The sequence below is a fragment of the Buteo buteo genome, chromosome 2 (genome assembly GCF_964188355.1).
Source record: "Buteo buteo chromosome 2, bButBut1.hap1.1, whole genome shotgun sequence".
NCBI lineage: Eukaryota > Metazoa > Chordata > Aves > Accipitriformes > Accipitridae > Buteo > Buteo buteo.
In genome coordinates this window covers 1,086,517-1,105,090 of record NC_134172.1, presented here as the reverse complement: position 1 = coordinate 1,105,090, position 18,574 = coordinate 1,086,517, and the positions used below count along the sequence as shown (strand labels likewise).

Genomic DNA, 18,574 nt, shown 5'->3' with positions numbered 1-18,574 from the left:
GTGCAGAGACGTGCCCGCTCACTCTGCCCGCACAAAGTGCTGGCAGAGGCTGGCACCGAGGCAGATGGCATGCACGGCCACCAACTTCTGCTTGAACACATGAGGCTGGCTTTTGTAGGAGTTAGTTACGACCTGGTCTTGTTTGCAGTTTGGGTTTTGTTGGGTTTTTTAATATTTAAAGTTCACTGGCAAAATCCAACAAAGCTGTTTCACTGTCTGCTGTTTCGATAGGCCAGTATGTGACTAGCAACCCTGCAGCTACAGGCTGTACTCCCAAACGTCAGGCTCACCACTAATGAAATATAACTAGGAGATGGGAATACAGTGAAACTGGCCTGTGCAACATGCCTGACAGCTACTAACAAAACAGAAAGTTGTATAAACAGCTCTGTTCCTATGCCACCCAGGGTTCGGGGATTTTTAGGTTAACAACATCTAGGTGAAATATAGTCACTCTTGCTGTGTTCAGATTTAGAACCTGTTATGACTCTAAAATTATGGAAGAATTAATTAGTAATTTTAAAGATAAATCCCAACTAAAAGGAAGACAAGTATAATACATTTTCTCATATGTAATTCTGTTATTTTTACAGTTCTCAGCATTTCACTAATAATTGACAGAAATAAAATATTTGTATTCCAGTTTCAGCAGACTCCATACTTTTCAGCTCCCTCTACACACTGATACTGCATTGTAAACTGGAACCAGCATGCAGTTCACAATGCATCCAAGGACAACAAATAATCATATAGGGGTGAGAAACTGAAAGAATGAAAACAATGACTACTACAACTTCTGGTTTTTAAAGTTGACTTAGAATGAATCAAACTTGCTTTGATTTACTGAATTCTAACTCAGCAAGTGAGACAGATAAAACTGTCAGCTCTCACAAGAATCACAGAAGTGGAATAGCTGGGGTTTGCTCTTACTACAATTTTTTCAATCAACTGCATCTTTTAAAGCGACAATTTTATAATTTTAAAAATAGAAACAAGTAGAAAGCACATGGCATTTCACCACAAACCACTTCTAGTAGCTTGCACTACTAAATAAAATCCCACTGTTTCCAGAATTTTTACTGAAAGCCAATAATCTCATACCCAAACTCTAATCATGCACACAGCAACATAATGTGGGGAGAGGGGGAGAAGGGTCCTCCTTTCAACGGTTTCATTTTGAAAGGCCAGAGGACTTCACTCAGCAGCATGAATACACTGATAGCCAATATTTAGTAGTGAACTTATTGGGGTTTACTCTTGAGTATTACTATGCAGTAACACAGGAGTCATTGAATGTTTTTGTTGTGTAAGTCTGTGACAAAGTTAATCTAAAGGGTATGTTAGGTAAATGCTCTAACCCAGTTAAGAGATGCCTTCATTTCTTACTCTGACAAGACAGAAATTCACTGCAAAAATACAGCTGGCCGAATTTCATACAAAAGGCATGTTGATTCACTGTGCTAAGCTTTAAGATAAATAACTTAAAACTATGAAGCTAGGGATCATTGTTATATAATTTTTAATTTAAATCTTTCATAGAGTCTTAAAATCAATGTGATTGCCAGAAAAATAAGCACATCAAATTCACAAGAAGCAGATCTTGCTTAACCCCCCTCAAAGATTAGCTCTTGTTTCTAAACTGAAGTGAAAAGCTCTACAGACAGCATCTCCTACCTGCTACCACGCCATGACTGCATCTGAGCAGACACACAGCTCCCTCCAACACAACCAGATTACTCAGTGGTCAGCCGATGCAGCATACTTTTGTTTCAGCAAATAGTTAGAGCATTGCACAGTGACCGCTTGGTCACTAGGATGAGATCATTCCCAACAGCAAACTTTATCAAAAAGCTTTTTGTTACATGCTGTTGTACTTCAGAAAGTTAGCTTAATTTTATGATTAATTAGTAAGGAAGATGTTTTACAGAAAGGTTCACTTTATTATTCAGAAAATACTCAGTAGCCGTCCCCTCCTTTTTTTCCTCCTACATTTCTACTTCTTTAGATTTAGAATGCTTGTAAAACATTTTTAAATTTTTTAGCCAAATTATTAGAATCATAAGGGGATGACTTCTGACAAGTATCAAAGGGGTTTGGGGGGGGCTTCTTGTTTGTTTTTTTTCCTTGGTGTTTGAAAAGAAATACATTCAGATTCTATAACAATCACTTCAGTTATGCTTTGCATTTATTCCAAAGCAATGAGAAAATATTCTCAACTGCCCATACCTGGCCTCAGGATGAAGAAAAAGAAGAATATACCAGTATGGAAGGAGAAGGTTGCTACTGTGCAAGGCACCCTTGCTGAAAAATGAGCAAGAAAACAAAAGAAAAAGGGGGGGGGGGGCAGAAGTAGTGGCTATGGTACTTTTTTTTTTTCCTCCAGTAAAATCCAAATACTGTTCTTAGGCTCCTGAAGTTCAACTTGGAGGAGTTGAGACACCTACTTTCAAAGCATCAGTTCAGCAAAGATTACGTAGCCTGCTCCGGTACCCAATAGGCTCTAGACAGCCAAGTCCTCCATACAAAACTTCATTCAGCATTTGAAGTTCTGATGATGTATCTGCACAAGGACACTTGCAAATGATTAAGCCAAATATCCAGTGTATTCTGGATCCATAAATTTGGCATCCTCACATAGCCCTCCAAAGGAACTGATCCCACATATATACCCAAGCATATGAAACATGCACAAACAGCATCAAGCTGAAAGAATACCAAAGCATCTACAGCATCCCCATTTTAAGCAAAGTGGGGTCCACACCTTGGGAGTTGGAGATCCCAGTTCTATTTCCTCCTCATCGTGAAAGCATTCAAACCCATCTGCACTTCTGGAAAGTACATTACCAACCAAACATTTGCCACAGGCACTTCATGCACAGAGGGTCAGCCTTTACAGGTAACATAAGCCTGAAAGCATGAGTTACAAACCCTGAAGACCAACAAGACTGTGTCTGTCTATCTCCCTTCTAACCAAGCATTCTAGGTTTTGACTTCTGTTTCAAGAACTGTTTCTGTGTTTCATGCAAGAGGCTTGCTGGATTAAAGCAGAAATACTCCTAGGGACATAAGCCAGAACCCATGGCTCCTGACACCTGAGCATCCAATTCACTCCACTGCAACTGAGTATGCCATTTTTTGAACCTCCTTCCAGATCTTCCCTGTTATTTTATTCCAGTCATGCAAGAATTCTTATCTTGGCCACAAGAAGCAAAAGAAATTTGGATGCAGAATTAAGACTTGCTATTGTATAGCACACAACTGAAACAAAGCAAAATGCAGTGACATGTATTAATGGCTAGATCGCAAAAATTAAGAACAAAGACAAAAACTAGAAGTCATGGAGTATTTAGGAATCAAAAGAAACTTTGATTATGTTCTATGAAACGATCAATTCCGCAGATCTCTAGTGAGGCACAGGCTGTCTATTCTCAACTCGCTTTTCAGAAGGAAACACAGATGCTTCAGAAAGTTTCACCCTGTGGTTGGTTTATTTCTTCTTTCATCCAAGCATCTGCTGCCTGCAATTCATTCGCCTCTGCAGCCTTTCAGCTTTAGCTAGACGGAATGAATGAGTCACTTAATTAACCTAGAGTTTACACAAAGGAAACGTGAAAGCAAGAGACTGCCTTTAATCAGATCAATCCAGTGAACTTCTTGAACACAACCCTTTTTTTTTTTCAAATAGTAAATTTAAAAAAAATTAAAAATTAGTAGACTAACAAACATAATTTAGTAAAAACTAGCTACAATAGAGAATAATTCACAGGCCATCTCCAGACTAAAAACCATAAGACTTGAGTCAATTTCATAAAAATATACTGCACATCCCTGTTTAGCAGATGAAGATGGTCCCCTCGGTATACACCCCCCTTTCTTGGTATTATGCTTCTGAAAAGTGTAATACAAAGCATTTAATCTAGAACTTATGGCTTCTGTACTTTGAAAGATTAAAAGAAAAACTCTCAGAAGAGATAAGCAGGGACATGAAAGTGATTATTGTGACCTGCAAGCTACAAGTGTGATAAATTGTGCTGAGAGGACAAAGGTAACAGTGGTAACCAAAGATAATCTTTTTTTTATTTGGAGATATAGAGACTTTTGAGCTGGGCTATTTCCTCAACACCACCAGTGCTTGTCTGTTCACAGATTATTTGCCTTCCCAGAACGAAAGGCATTTTTTGTTGCAATAGGTCAGCACTGGTAATGTAGATGAAGGGACTCTGAAGAAGCTGTATTATACATCTGACAACCACAGAATCACACATGATTCACACACACACAGGCTGCAGTACAAAAGCTGCTGATCAACACCTAAGGCTCCAGTGCAACTAGTTAAGAGGAGACAGCCCACACTTAACTCTCACCTGAGCATAGGAGATAAGATGATGAATAAAGGACAAAACAGAGAACATGCTACTGCAGAAGTCCACGCAGATGAACCTTTTGCCTGACCTGTTGCAGTAGTTCTTACTTTTTTTTTTTCCATATGCTATGAAAGTGGAGTAATACTGTTTTGCTGACTTACAAAAAAAAACAAAATAACTAACAGTGACTTACTTTGCCCTACTCCTCTGCTGTTCATGCTAAATTATTTGCTTTTATTCACCCCCCCAAAACATGCCATTTATTCCTCTGATCTAGCATTTTTTTTCTACCCCCAATCCCACAAAAAAGCTTAGGCTTGAATCTAAAGCATTAAAAGGACTGCTGAAAGAAAACTACTTTGAAAAAGTCAGATATCGGTAAAGGAGAAGTGTAGCTGGTGGATATACAGCTTCCCTTTGTAGTTTGACTTCTCTCAATAACCCAGTAACATCTTTCAGCTTAATCCAAAGCTTATGTTTCATAAATAATTAGATCCAACAATCTTTAATTTGAAAATTAAAATAATTTAAGGACAAAATGTAGGTCCTCCAAGTCACTTATGAAGTTACCTCTCTTTAAAGGTATGGGTTAAAAATTCAGTATGGAGAACAACACTACTCAAGATGGTCTGTATGTAATAGACAAGATATTCAACATCAGAAATCTCTTCAATCAAAAAAATGAGCAAAAGCCAAATTACTGAATACCACAAATGCCTACTGTAAAAATATGTAAAAAGAACAAATGCATTTTAATTCCATACAGATTTTAAGAGCAAGTTTTGCACTATATAATTTTCCGTTCAGTTCACGTTCAACCATTTGATTACATCAGTACCTCAAAAGGATATTAGAAGATGTGAAGCTTGCCAGAGAATTTCATTTGGGAAATGTAACAGGCAGAGTCAGCATATTTGGCTGCTGAAATATAAGACTACAGATGAATTACATACTAGGAAAAATAAACATACCCCAGACTCGAAGGAAGAAATACAGTTTTAATTTTGATCAATCTTGGGCATTTTCAATGTTTCTACAGGCATATCACAGACAAAAAACAGTTGAGGGTCCTTTCAGTATCAAACCTGCAGAAAGGCAGCCGTTACTATACATTGCCTTGTTCCACGGGAGAGCACCTTGTCTGTAGGATCCCAGGTAAATACAGGGAATCTGGTCTTAGCAAGCTAAACCATCTGAAGTGGAGTTCTGGGATGATCAATGGGCATTTAGGTCCTATTAGCAGAGGACAGAGAGCATTGTTTGCATTAAGATAGCCAATCAACTGTGCCAAGAACATTTCTCTCAGACAATCTGTGTTCCTCCCACTGCCCGAATGCTGTTTCTTTAATAGAAAGCTGACAAAGAAAAGGATTTTAGAAGACAGACAGAAGGATGGTCTCAGCTAATGATTCCAGAATGGCTGGCCAACACCTACAAGTTCAGGCTTTAAAAATTATAATTCTCAAACTGGATTCCACAGATAGACTTATTACACCTATAGAAATTAGTATCTCCCTTTTCACTTCTATACAGGAAAAAACATTAAATGGTGCCAAAATTATATCGCTGCTCAAGAGTACCCCATGTCCTGGAGCTTACCAGCATACTTGAGCTCTGCCAAAAGTCTAGATGTTGACCTCAGAACATAACCGCAAGAGCTATAAATGTGTTATCTACAATACAACATTGCTTTTTTCATATATGCAATCAGACCAAATTTACAAACAAGAAAAGTAGATTCCCCCATTTATTTTACTGAAGATGACACTTTAAACTGTCAGCACTATTTCAAAGCTCGATGATTTAGCACAGGTTACTGAGAAAGTGGTAGAGAAAGAAACAGAACTGGGAACTAAATTCATGGTAGTCTCATTCCCTCCCTCCCACCTGTATTCCTCCTTTAAGGCAAGGACAGACACAAACTGGTCCAAAACACAACAGCATAAGAGAAGACAAATCAAAACCATGATAAGAAAGAAGACAGAAAATTATCTCATTACACAACAAAATGTGAATATCTGGAGTTAATAAATCTTAAATTTCTTTAAGAGAGACTTACACAAAAACCACAACCAATATTCCAGTTTAAATCCATACAAACATCAGACTTGCAAGAACAGCTGGTCACAGTACAGAGTGTACCATGTATGCAGCACTGAATTTAAACTCCTCCATCTAAGAGCAGACTATGAAGGCTCAGCAAGGTTAGTGACCCCCTGCCAGAAACCAGTTGGCTTCTCTGTGAGTTTGTATCCCTACCCCTTAACAATCGTTAATGAGTAAAGGTGTTCTGCTTTAGAAATTTCAGTATCGCCCTACCAAGAGCATAAAAAGCCAGTTTTAATGACTGACTACTGTGTAGTTCTTTGCAAGAGTGCCATACTGGTAAGGGGAAACAGAAAATGAGGTGGAAGAAAGGAATTCCCTGGTCTGGCATTATTGGGGGGGGAGTGTGGGAAGAACACAAAACTACACACACACAAAAATTAAAAAATTATCTAGATTCACATCTTCAAATCGAAAAAGCAAAAGCCGGCGTGGCTGTTAGAGCTTCAAACTTGAAGACACATTATGCTTAAGAACAACACAGCAGCTTATTGAGGAGATTAAAAGGAGTTTGGAAAGAGTTAAATCTTTTAAGTCTAACCTAGATGTACACTGTACAACTTTGTCCTTAACGTAACCTCCCTTCCGCTGCTCTGACCTGGGCACTCCCTTACTTAATTCCTTAAATGTATTCCTCTCACTTTCCAAAGAGAATTCAAGTTACTAGTACACTCCTGAGCATATTTCCTATTCTCCTGTCTAACAGTCAGTTACCAAAATAACTTTTCTATTCTCCCAGTGTCACTTTTGGACCATTTCCTACTCTCATTATATAACCACGGACCTCTACTTTAAAAGGGAATCTCACTTTATCACAGGAAGTCAATTCCCCAGGGGAAAAACATCAAGAAGTCTGCAGTATGTTTAAATACCACACAGTATCAGCTGATGCCAGCCAGAGTTAGGATTTTTAGGAGCATTGTATTAAATTACGTGCTCCAATCAACCCTCAAACAGTCTTTTTAAAAGGTCTTTGAAGCAAAATAGAAAACCACCCTACATTCAATACATTCAGATGGCCTATAAACAGGATCTGGTAGGCAAGAAACACAAATAAGGGAGGAAGACAGCAGCATAGGTCACATGCAAGTTTGGCCGATACGGATGCAAAGAATAGAGAAATGGAGAGAGGAACACAGCAGTATTAAGGTAGCAGAGTAGAACCTGTAGCACACACACAGCTCATGGTAATTAAGAAAAAGAAAAAAAAACAAATCAATGCTTTAGAACTGAAGGCCTTTGTCAAATGTGTAAGGAGATTTAATGTACAACGTGGCTATCTGCTGCCAGTTGACAAATTCGGCTTTTCTTGTTTAGTGAATCACAACCATTTACTAATTCATCATTACCTGAACGTGATTCTAGGAGATTCCGCCAGCAGAGAGGAGCATGCATTAACTGCAGACAAGCACTGGGAACTGCAGGCTAGATTAAAATGGAAAATCCTAGTGAAGTTAACATTCCAGCAATCACCAGTACTGGATGCAGAGGATCCTGCAAGAATTATGTTTAGAGTATAGAAGGATGTGCCCACAGGGTAAGTCTTTTAGCAATACCAGCCATTAGAGGTAATTTGGCAAGTTAAAAATCTTAGCTGGAAAAAACTAAGCTTGGAATTGCAAGGAGTTTCTTTATGTTCCCCAGCTTTTTCAAGTTCATATTTATTCATTATAGGAGAGTGAAATCTTATAGAAGCTGCTAGCAAAGGAACACAACACATCAAAATAATACAGAATACCATGAGTTAAAGAGTTGTTACAGTTTTAAGAACAAGATGATGACTACTGATGGAACAAAAGAACAGCTGATCCAATTTTTTTAAACACCATTAACATCCACAGGTCTCAAATAAATATACAGCTTATTGGACAACTTTGGTTTTCAGCAACCAGACAGTGCCGTACAATACTCTTCTACGTTCAGATGTAGAACTATTATTCCTAGTAAAACCACCATTACTCTTAAGGGGAAATATAAGCCTGAAAATGCTAGTTTGAGGCAAATTATAGGCTCTCCCCTAAAAAGTGAATTCCCAAGCTGCAAATAGGTTGGACCAAAAGTAAATAAGCCAGGGTTACATCAAACCAGTGCTAATGCAGATATACATCCCTATAAATACAGTCAGTCATTCACCAATTACACCAATGCAAGCTACTAAGAGGGTCACTCCAGGACAAATATGTAATCCCCAGTGTGACACTTGATCCTATCACCCTACATGCCCTGTCCAAATCCCAATGAAAAAAAAAAAAGTAGTACATTTTACCTAAAAGACCAGTTAAAAAAAAAATCCAGTCCTCAGAACACAAGATGGATATATCCTTTAATTCTCATGTTCTAAATGCTTAAATGGGTTAAAATACAGTCTGAGAAAAAATAATATATATGCTTTAAGCATAAAGACACCCTGGAAAAAAGTAACACTGCAGATTACGTACATGGTAGCTTCATATGTAAATGAAAATTTGTTACATAAAATATAGCTTCAGCCACCCACAGCATCCTACACAGAGTTCCCATCACTGAGGTGTCACAGTAGTACCACCCGATACATATATTGGGTGACAAGCAGTATAGCACGTCATCCCAAAAGCATTTAATGTGAGATTTAAACCATGACAATGATTACTAGTTTTACAGCCACCCAGGTGATGATGTCCCATCATTTTGTCCAACTCTGCTGCTATAGGTAGAACCAACTTACACTTCAGCAGCTGCATTCTGCAAGCCTCAGCAGGAGTCCAGGAACTCAAATCACAAGTACCAATTGCTGTCCTGACCAAAGATTTCCTCCAGAATCTCAAGATCATTTTAAAGGTCTCCTTTTACATCCCACCTTTCTTTCCAGGGGTTTCTCTCTGCCTTTTCAAGGCTAAAAGAAAACATTAGCATATATGAAGTTATAATCAAAGTAATACTTCTGAAGCTGTGCTGTGCTGACCTGTTTGTGGATTCCTAACATAAATATATTTAAGTTACTAGCGCCTATCTAAATCACTTTAAAACAATTTTAAAAAAACAGCTCCTGCTAAGCAAGAAGTACGAATCATCTAGCTCTAACATCTAGAACCTTTTTTCTAATTGCTTTGATACATGACCAAAAAGAAAAGCAATTCACTCCCACCAGAAAAGTCAAAAGGAAGGAAGAGCCAGTGACTCAGTTCTTTGTCTCATTCTTTGTCTCTTATGTCTGCAGAGCCTAATTCGAAGCCTCTGCTGGAGCTGACTTATGGATTTTTGTCTTTGCTCTTCCACAGTTTTGAAGTTTCCAGTTACTTTCATTACTATTAATTAGTTACCTACGAAGAGCAGAAAAACAGTTCTGAAATTCCTTAAGACCAGTGCAGATAAGCATAGGAGCATCTTTAAAGAGCACTGCACTTAATAAAACTGCAATAGAGAAACAGTCTTTACAGAGTCAGAAGATTGAGAGAAGCACAACACTCAAGGTTAAAAAAGCAAAACAACAAAAACACACCACAAAAAAACCCAAACGTGCACACACACCCACACACACACAAAAAAACAACCACCAAGAGGAGGCCTAGAAAGAGATGAGAGGAAAAAGCCCAATCAGCAACAACAAAGAAAGTTCCAATCTCGAGATTTGTGTGTTTGGTGTTAACACCATTTCAGTCCAACAGAAAGGGAACCTTAGTGTAGAGAGTAATCAGGTTACAGCCACGAATTAAGCACTTAGAACTGCTATAAACAGTGCTAACAACTATGCTTAAAAATGCTTTCCATAAGCTACTGTTTACAACAGGGTTTTCCCTCCATATTTCTAACAGCATTTCAGATCTAGCACCATTAATAATTTCACAGGACTACTCAAGCCATACTTACTCACATGGGAACAGAGCACATGCAAGTTTCCTGAGCAGTCATCACTAGTCACTGTCAAGAGCACCTACTGGACCAGGTGGAGGTGGACCTTTAGCCTAACCCACGATACGTAGCCCTTTACCAAACAGCAGACCTCTTCCTCTTAGCGTGCCTGAAAGCCAGTCAAATTTAAATTACTAATAGCTAGATGCTTAGAAAATGCATGGTACTTTGCAGAGGGGATTAAAGGAAAACTGTCACTACAGCACAACTTTCAGAATTCCATTAACATCCTGGCATGCTTGGCAGCTTAAGCTGTTCCAATCCAAGGTATGTATGGTTTGGGTTTGGATTTTCCATCCCCAAGCCTTAATGCTTTGCACTGCTCTCATTCAGTCATGCCACTGACAGTGTTTCTCCATCACATTTTCCCCAATAGAAAGCCAGTTTGATGTACACTTGGCATCCCCTTCTCCAACTAGTTGTTTCTCCTTCCCCTTTAATAGAATTGATGCAGCTCCTAAAAATAGTTCTAGAAATCCCACCTGATCACCGACCCATTTTACAGCATGGATAGTTATGTTGGCATAACAGCACAATAAAAAAGTGCAACATGGAAGAAGGCTGGAACCTCAAGTCAGTTTTGTTATGGGAGAAAAAAGCCATACTATGGAAACAAACTCTCGGTATCACACTCCTAGAAGGACAAACTGCCAGAGTATCTACAGCAAAGACCTAGAGTTAGACATGCCACAGTTAGTGCAAGAAACAAGTGACGTGGGGGAGGGAAGAAAAGAAAATAAGCCCAAGTAAAAGCACATGCATGTTTTTCCGCCCCTTTCAGAGGATTTTAAGCATTTCACAAACATCAGTTAAATTCCAGGTACGTATTTGCTACAGTCCTTATTTGAGAGCTGAGGGTTCAAAACCCCAGTGGGCGGGGGGGAAATGAAACCCAGCACACTCAGAAAGCAGCATCCCCAGCACCAGAGGGTTTTCACTAACAAGTATGAATTGATCTCATATTCTAGCACTTCAGGAGTCATAACTCAAGAGTATGTAAATATACTTTGAAATTCACCTGATAAATGCTCCCATAGTTTTACTTTGTTTAAACAAGTGTCAACACCCTAAATTCAGCTGAAAAACAGCTTTTCAGGATGATGTAGCTCTAATGCAATTTTACAAAAGGAACAATGACTCACTCCCAGGCGGGAATGTGTTGGAAGTGTATGACCTAATACTCAGAGAGAAGCTTGCTTTTTCAAAAGGATCTAGCTTTAGTATGTACAGGGTCTCCCCAGCAAGTAAAGTTTTAAAAAGTGAGAGGTTTTGCACAAAGGAATTTACAAAGTCACCCCCTTTTTGGCTTTTTCCACTTCTTGTCAAAATCCAACCAGCCTATCTGCAAGCAGTTCCCCTAACCTTAATTTCAGCCTAAAACTGTTCATCTTTCCATAGAATTACATCCACATATGACTCACTCTCCAGCCCATTTTAGCCCTGGCTATTAGAGGCAAGGACAGCACTGATCCAACATGCCAACCAACATGAAGAGATCATCATCAAATGTGGATAGAGGCATTAAAATTTAAACATTTGTATGTACTAGATATGAAACACGAGCAAGCTATGAACACTTGACTGACTAGCAAGACCAGCCTACTTCATGTTCAACTGGATTCCTGACAATCTTGCTGAGGATCCTCTATCTGTGAAGGACTGATTTTTAAGATTTTACATTCAGACAGCAGCTGTACAGCTTATTGAAGAACTTGTCTGTTACAACAATATAAAGCCCAGAATTAATTTGATACATTTAAAAGCCCAGTGACAACCCCCTGGGTTTGAGCCTGCATTGTTCTCAGTCTGTCTTATGCTCATACTTGCAAATACTCTGGATAAAAGGGGCGAAGTGTAGGTGGAAAATGGGAGTGAGTGACACAGGCTAATCAGGATTTTAATCATGCTAATGGATGTGATTAACTGCATACTTCTCCTAGAAGCTTCCTGCAGCTACACGAGTAGCTTGATAGCCAGAATGCAGCATGAGTGAACTGCTCATCCCATTTTAATCTCCAGCTACACCATGTGTGTCACGTCATCCAGCATGCAAGGATATACCTAATACTTAACCTTACTTCCACCCACATATCAAATCTTCCACCATGCCAACACAGTCATTTTGGGCAGGGTACAGAGACTCCAGACCTGTGTTTGCGTACGCTAAAGTCTCTTTACAAAAAAACTTACCACTCCAAGAGACTGGAAATACAATCTTCGCAAAGGAAAGCTAATACAGGGCCTATTACATTACACAAAGCTGCCTGAATAATGCAACTACAAGTTTGGGGGTTTTTTGGTTGTTTGGTTTTGGGGTTTTTTTTACTAGTTTTGTCCAAATCACAGGGACATTGCTGGCTTTATCACAGTTAGTATCTTGCTGCTCCTTGGGGGAACTACTATATTTCAGCAATTGCCACTCTCTCAGAGGAAAATTCTAAGAGGCCAGGCAAGGATTAAAAGAGCAACAAGAAATAGCCTTTCCTAATAGTGATGAGGTTGGGTAGGCAGGGAAGAAATCAGACCCTTCCCTCATTATTTCTAGGGGAGGATACACGCACAGCAACAGAATAAATAACCCACTGTCCTCCCACCTTCCAGCAGATATTTCATGGGAAGAATGTGTATTATGGAGTTTGAATATACTATCATTTACATATACATCCATTTTTCACCTAGGTAGTAGACTTACACTTCCCATTAACACAGTGTCTCCCCCATTTTCTACAGCAACAACCACATTCTGCTATCAAGCATACCAACATTTACAAAATATAGGCTTGTATGACACATAATTTAACAACTTATTCAGAGGAGTCTAAGACTAATCTTGTTTGTGAACAAATCCTCCCTGCCACTCTGTCAAACCCTGAGCACTATCCTGATACCTTTTTTTTTTTTTTAAGAGTGCTAGATCTTAAATACTACTTAAGCATCACATTAATGTCTGTCCATAATCCTTTGGGGTTAGAATTCCCAATAATTTTAAATAACTTTAATATTCAATAATTTCTAACATAAAACTTTATTAAGAAGCCTCCCCAAGAACAACACAGGGCACTAGTGTGAGCCAGAAGTATTTTATTCTTATTGTTACCAGGTTAAAATCTGCATAACTTCTACAGCAACTGATTTCACTGACCTTTTCTTCCCACAAGAAATTCTTTTACATGTGCAAAATACTAAGTCATGAAATTGGCTTCTGAGTTGTAGGAGGCTGGAGAAATTCATCACAAGGGAAACATGGGTTTGCCTGCTGTGCAAGCTTACCTGTAGGCATTATTCACATGGGCTGCACTTTGTTCAACCCAGCTTTCATGCCACCTCAAGAACCTGATCCAAAGTACATCTACCCGTCTGGGAGATGAACTCTCTGTAGCAGATGACAGCAGTGATGATGGCTCAGGTTCAAGATTAAATCTGTTCTGCCACCATACTGTCTGCTGTAATCACAGACCCCTGCATTTCTCTGATCTACAGCTGAGTATAATTTAATTTGCCTTCAAGGAAAAAAAAAATGCACAGAGAAAGTCAGTTTGATTGCACTGTTAAGACACAAGGAAGCCATATACACAGACATTTGACTAAGCAAGAGATTGATCTATTTTAGTTGGGACAGGAAGTGTAAATACGAAGCTACAGGAAATAACTATCTGCCTTCCAGAGCAGTATCAGCTTCTACAAGTTTGCCTTTGAAACTCCAGAAGCGCATACACAAAATATAATTCTGCTGTCTACAATTAGGCTGGCAACATGATGAGTAACGTGCCTTGAACTCTTCATTCTCCGAGGAGACTGGAATTTTATCTTCCAATCTACGTCAGACTAGCAAAATAAATTATTTGGGATTTTTCTGGACCAAAACAAGGTATAGTTACACATTATTTGGCTTCTCAGTAACCATCACTTTCATTTGAATTGCAGGCAGCTCGAATTCATCTTGACACACCTTGTCTGACCAGTGGTTTCCCTTAGTCATAAGTTTGGCATATATCAAAATCTGGAAGTCTACACATCCGCATTATGTACATAGAGACAAACTTAGTTGAAGTACTGAGTTATTAGCTGAAGATATGGATAGTTTAGTAAACAGGAGGTAAGCTTAAGTATAGTACATGAGCGCAAGAACAGTACTAACAACGATGGGTCCAAACTAGACCTGAACTCTGCAAGAATTCAAATCTGATTTAATGGCTCAGATTCATTTATTTCTAGGGAAGAGAGGTAACCACTAAAACACTACAAGGGTTGGGACCTCAAATATAATTATAGCTCCATTTGCTAAAATTAAGGCTGCGTCAGCCCTTTTACAAACACCAGAAAGAAAACATACTTCATTTGTTTAAACTGAGTATTCATCAGACTTCATAAAACAAGCTTAAGACTGGAAATCAAGTCATGTCCCACCCCACACACAGCCTTACCTACCGCCCCTTCAAAAAACCAAGTTGCTTCCACTTCCATTGTATTTCTGTTGATCAGGTTGTCTTGTGCTTATGTTGTGGGAAGTGTGGAGGGTGTTTAATATTATGACAGAAAGAACAGTTGAAGCAATAGTTTGGTGTTAAAACGTAGACTTAACTGTCTAGTGTCCCTGGAAGGGAAACAAATGAGTACTCTAAACCCAAGTACTTCAGAATTAGTATTGCCATCTTTAAATGGCACTTACCAGTACTGTAAGGCACAGCATACACAGATACCAGAGTAAGTTGGTTTCAAGAGTTTATGGGAGCCTGTCACGCAATTATTCACCTCCTGGTCTCTTTGCTCCACTCTCTACGATGCCCACAGCCAACTCATACAAAGCAGCGGGCAAGGGCTAAAGTGATGCATTTACCCACAACACCACACCACTCATAACCTTCAAAGTTTCCCACAGACAAATTAGGCAACTTGTTAAAACAGATCTCCAGATATCCTGCAAGGGTGAGGTTCTGCAGTTCCCAGAGCTGAGCCATGGTGTTCAGCACTCCTCAGAGCCTGCCAGAGGGTCACTGGCCAGCAACACGTAAACTGACTGACAGTCATCAGCTTTTAAGAAACAATCTGATAAAGTCAGATATGAAAGCTTCAGTGCGTACCCGCTGGCATAAGCGTACTACCAACAGGCTTCCCATTTGTTCTTTAAGGACAAGAGTGACATAATCCTCTCCTAATATCATCTGAGGACCCGGGGGGAACAAGGGGTGACCCACAAAACTGTACCCATGGCAACACTGTGCTCTAGCTGAACTTGCAGGGCTGTGATCTCCAAACCACTGACACTTCTTTGTATTATTTGATATTTCCCTGATGTCACTTCTGTAGAGACACATAACACACATTGAATAATATCCACGACCTTCAGTTTTAGTCAACAATCACACTCAAACAGATCAACTATTCTGCCTTCAAGCTTATTATTTGTCACTAACATGTAATTACCACCAAAGAAAACAAAAGACACAGGATATTGCTGCTGTTGCAACAGCAAGTCAGTTAAGCTCTTTTTAAAACTGAAAAAGCCCATCTCTTCTGATGTGAGAAGGGCAAGAAAGATAAAAATAAAAAATAAATAAAAAGTGAGCCCATGAATCCTCCAAAATGCATCTGAAAGGATAATCAGAAATGTCACCAGTTCTCATAAGGAAAAACAAACAAAAAAAACTTAATACAATTTTAACACAGAGAGGTCTGTCCAACCTATAATCACTTTTATCATAATTGTATTGCTACACTGAATATTTTTGAGTTACAATTTATTTGTCTTTCTCAAATAAAGGATAAGGTAATCAAGCTGCAACAGCACCATATATATATATATATAATACCAGTAAAACATACACCACCAGATGGAATAATCAAGCCCTAGCAAAGAGGAAATAAGCTTTACAGATGTAAAACTCCAGCACAGTCCTGTCCTTTCAGTTTACAAAATGAAGCTAGAGCAGCAGCATCACAAGCAGAGCCTTGCATAAAGAGGCACCAAGCAAGGCTTGCTGTTCCACAAGCTGAACTACTGAGAAAGTACTTAAATGTCTATTATATTATTCAAGAAGCCTTTCAGATACTCTGCTGAAATTGTAAGCTGGAAAGAACTCAGTTCATTGAATATAGGGTTCCAGATTTTAAAAAACAAACAAACAAAAAAACCCACACACTTTTAAAAAAGCTAAAATAAATGAGTTTATTTGTTAAATCCCTGCCGGAATCAGGGGAAAGAAATAAGATAGGGAGCAACCAAGCAAGAGTTATCAAGAAGAACCTAAAAAAACCCCAAACCCAACATATAAATTCAGGTTTAATATGTTCGCAGATAAGGTATTTAACACACCCCTCTACGAGAGGTACAGTTTAGAACAAAGCATACTACCTACAGCAAGATACACTTGGAAATAGCTTTTGGCAGTAGAACAGCATCTTTGGAACCAAAAACTTCACTGTCTCAAGTTTAAGCTTATTAGTAGCAATCTTACATCACACTGTGGTAAACATTTGTTTAATACTTATAACTACAACTGCTCTTTCTAAAAGAAGTTTGCCCATCTTGTAACCAGATCTATTTACCTATATAAATAGACGGCTGTTTGAATCTGCCGATGACTGGGCAATGCTACCATATAGGCCTCGAGTCCGCCGCATCCACGCCGCTCGCCACACCCATCGCACCAAGCTGCGAGCCAGCAGCAACTCTGCAAAAACTTATCCCTTCTGTGTTACCGAATTACAGCACAAATATCCCCTGATGCAACGCCACAACAATCCTTATAAAGGAGGGAAGGAGAGACTGGCCAAACAGAAGGATGGCGGGGGAGGATGGGGGAAACCCACGTTGCAAAAAGTTTCGAGAGGTCCCAACGAGAAGCGCCGATTCACAGCGTTGCCCTCGACAACAAAAAAACGCCTTTCCTATGCTTTTGGGCGGGGGGACTCAGCTCTGAAAGAAGAGGTCTGCTTAAAGTAAAGCTGCAGGAGCAGCACCCCCTCCCCAGGATCACCTCAGCCTCTTCCCCCCATAAAACAAAGACTCTCCCCGGCAGCGCCCACCTCCTCCGGGATGACCCAGGCGCAAACTTCGCCAGGCAGATGCTCTCCCGATGCGCCGGGACTTTCCTCTCCACACACCCCCCCCAGCCCCACAGCTCCCCTGTCACCCACCGCGCCGCAGCCCAGCTCGCCCTCCTCCTCCTCCCTCCCTCCCTCCCTCCCGCGCCGCCGGCTGCCAACCGCCGCAGCCCGCCCCCCCCACCCCGCGCCCCTCACAAAAGACCCACCAACGCTGCCGCCCCCCGCCAGACCGGCTCCCCCCACCGCCCCGCCGGGCCGCAGGCCGCCCGCTCTCTCCCCCCGCTCCCCACAACAAGGGCGAGGCCGGAGCCCCCCGCGCCCGGGCCGGGCCGCCCCTCCATTGCCTCAGAGGGCGCCGCGCCCGCTCCCCGCTCGGAGCGGGGTGTCCCCTCGCCCCTTCCCCACCCGCAGCGGCAGCCCCCAGCCAGCCCCCCCTCGGCGACCCTTACCAGAAACGGAGGAAGGGGGGCGCGGGGGGCTGCCGCCGGGACGGAGCCGCCTGGTCAGTGTCACTCTCCCCTGCGGGCCCGGCCGGGGGAGGAGGACGAGGAGGAGGAGGAGGGAACGGAGCGGCCGCTGGCCTCACGCCGAGCGCACTACCCTGCTAGCGCCGCGGGCGGGCTCTAGGCCGCTCCACCAATGGCGCCGCGCCGCGGCCGCCGTCCGCCAATCCCCGCGAGCGCGGGCGGCGCAGGGGCGGGCGGGGAGGCGGGCCGGGCTGAGGCGGTGCTGCAGTGACAGGGCAGCGGGGTAGGGTGCGGCGCGGAGGGGCTATGGCGCTGGGTGGGGTGGGGCGGGGCGGGGCCGGGCCGCCGGCAGAGGGGCGGCGGGGGAGGGCTGAGGGGGAGCTGAGGGGAGGGCGGGTGTGGGGAGATCGGCGAAGGGAAGGGGCATGGCTGAGGGGAAGGCAGCGGAGGAGGAGGGCTGTGGGGCGATGGGGGTGAGGGGAAGGGTCTGAGTGGGGAGCAGAGAGGGGAGGTGGCCGAGGGGAAGAAGTGTGGGGGAGGCGGGGGGGGGGTTAGGCTGACGGGGCCGTGGGCTTGGGGGGACATGGCTGAGGAGAGAGGGAGCCGAGGGGACAAGGGACCAAGGGAACGTGGCTGAGGGGAAGCGGAGAGAGGGGGCTGGGGAGAGATGGCTGAGGGGAAGTGGGGAGAGGGGGCTGGGGA

The 18,574-nt window shown here is 41.6% G+C and overlaps 1 protein-coding gene across 12 annotated transcripts in view; it reads right to left on the bottom strand.

Annotated features, from left to right (window-relative positions):
- MAP4 (microtubule associated protein 4) overlaps nucleotides 1-18,002 on the bottom strand; it is a 164,217-nt gene extending 146,215 nt beyond the window's left edge. For 10 of the 12 annotated variants that reach the window (XM_075042566.1, XM_075042574.1, XM_075042520.1 and 7 more), the window contains exon 1: nucleotides 17,855-18,002. The gene's annotated coding sequence lies outside the window, so the exon portion shown is untranslated. Of the gene's footprint in view, nucleotides 1-16,904; nucleotides 17,423-17,854 lie in introns of those variants that run through there. The other 2 variants (XM_075042528.1, XM_075042538.1) reach the window with 2 other exon arrangements.
- Nucleotides 18,003-18,574: the final 572 nt, after the last annotated feature.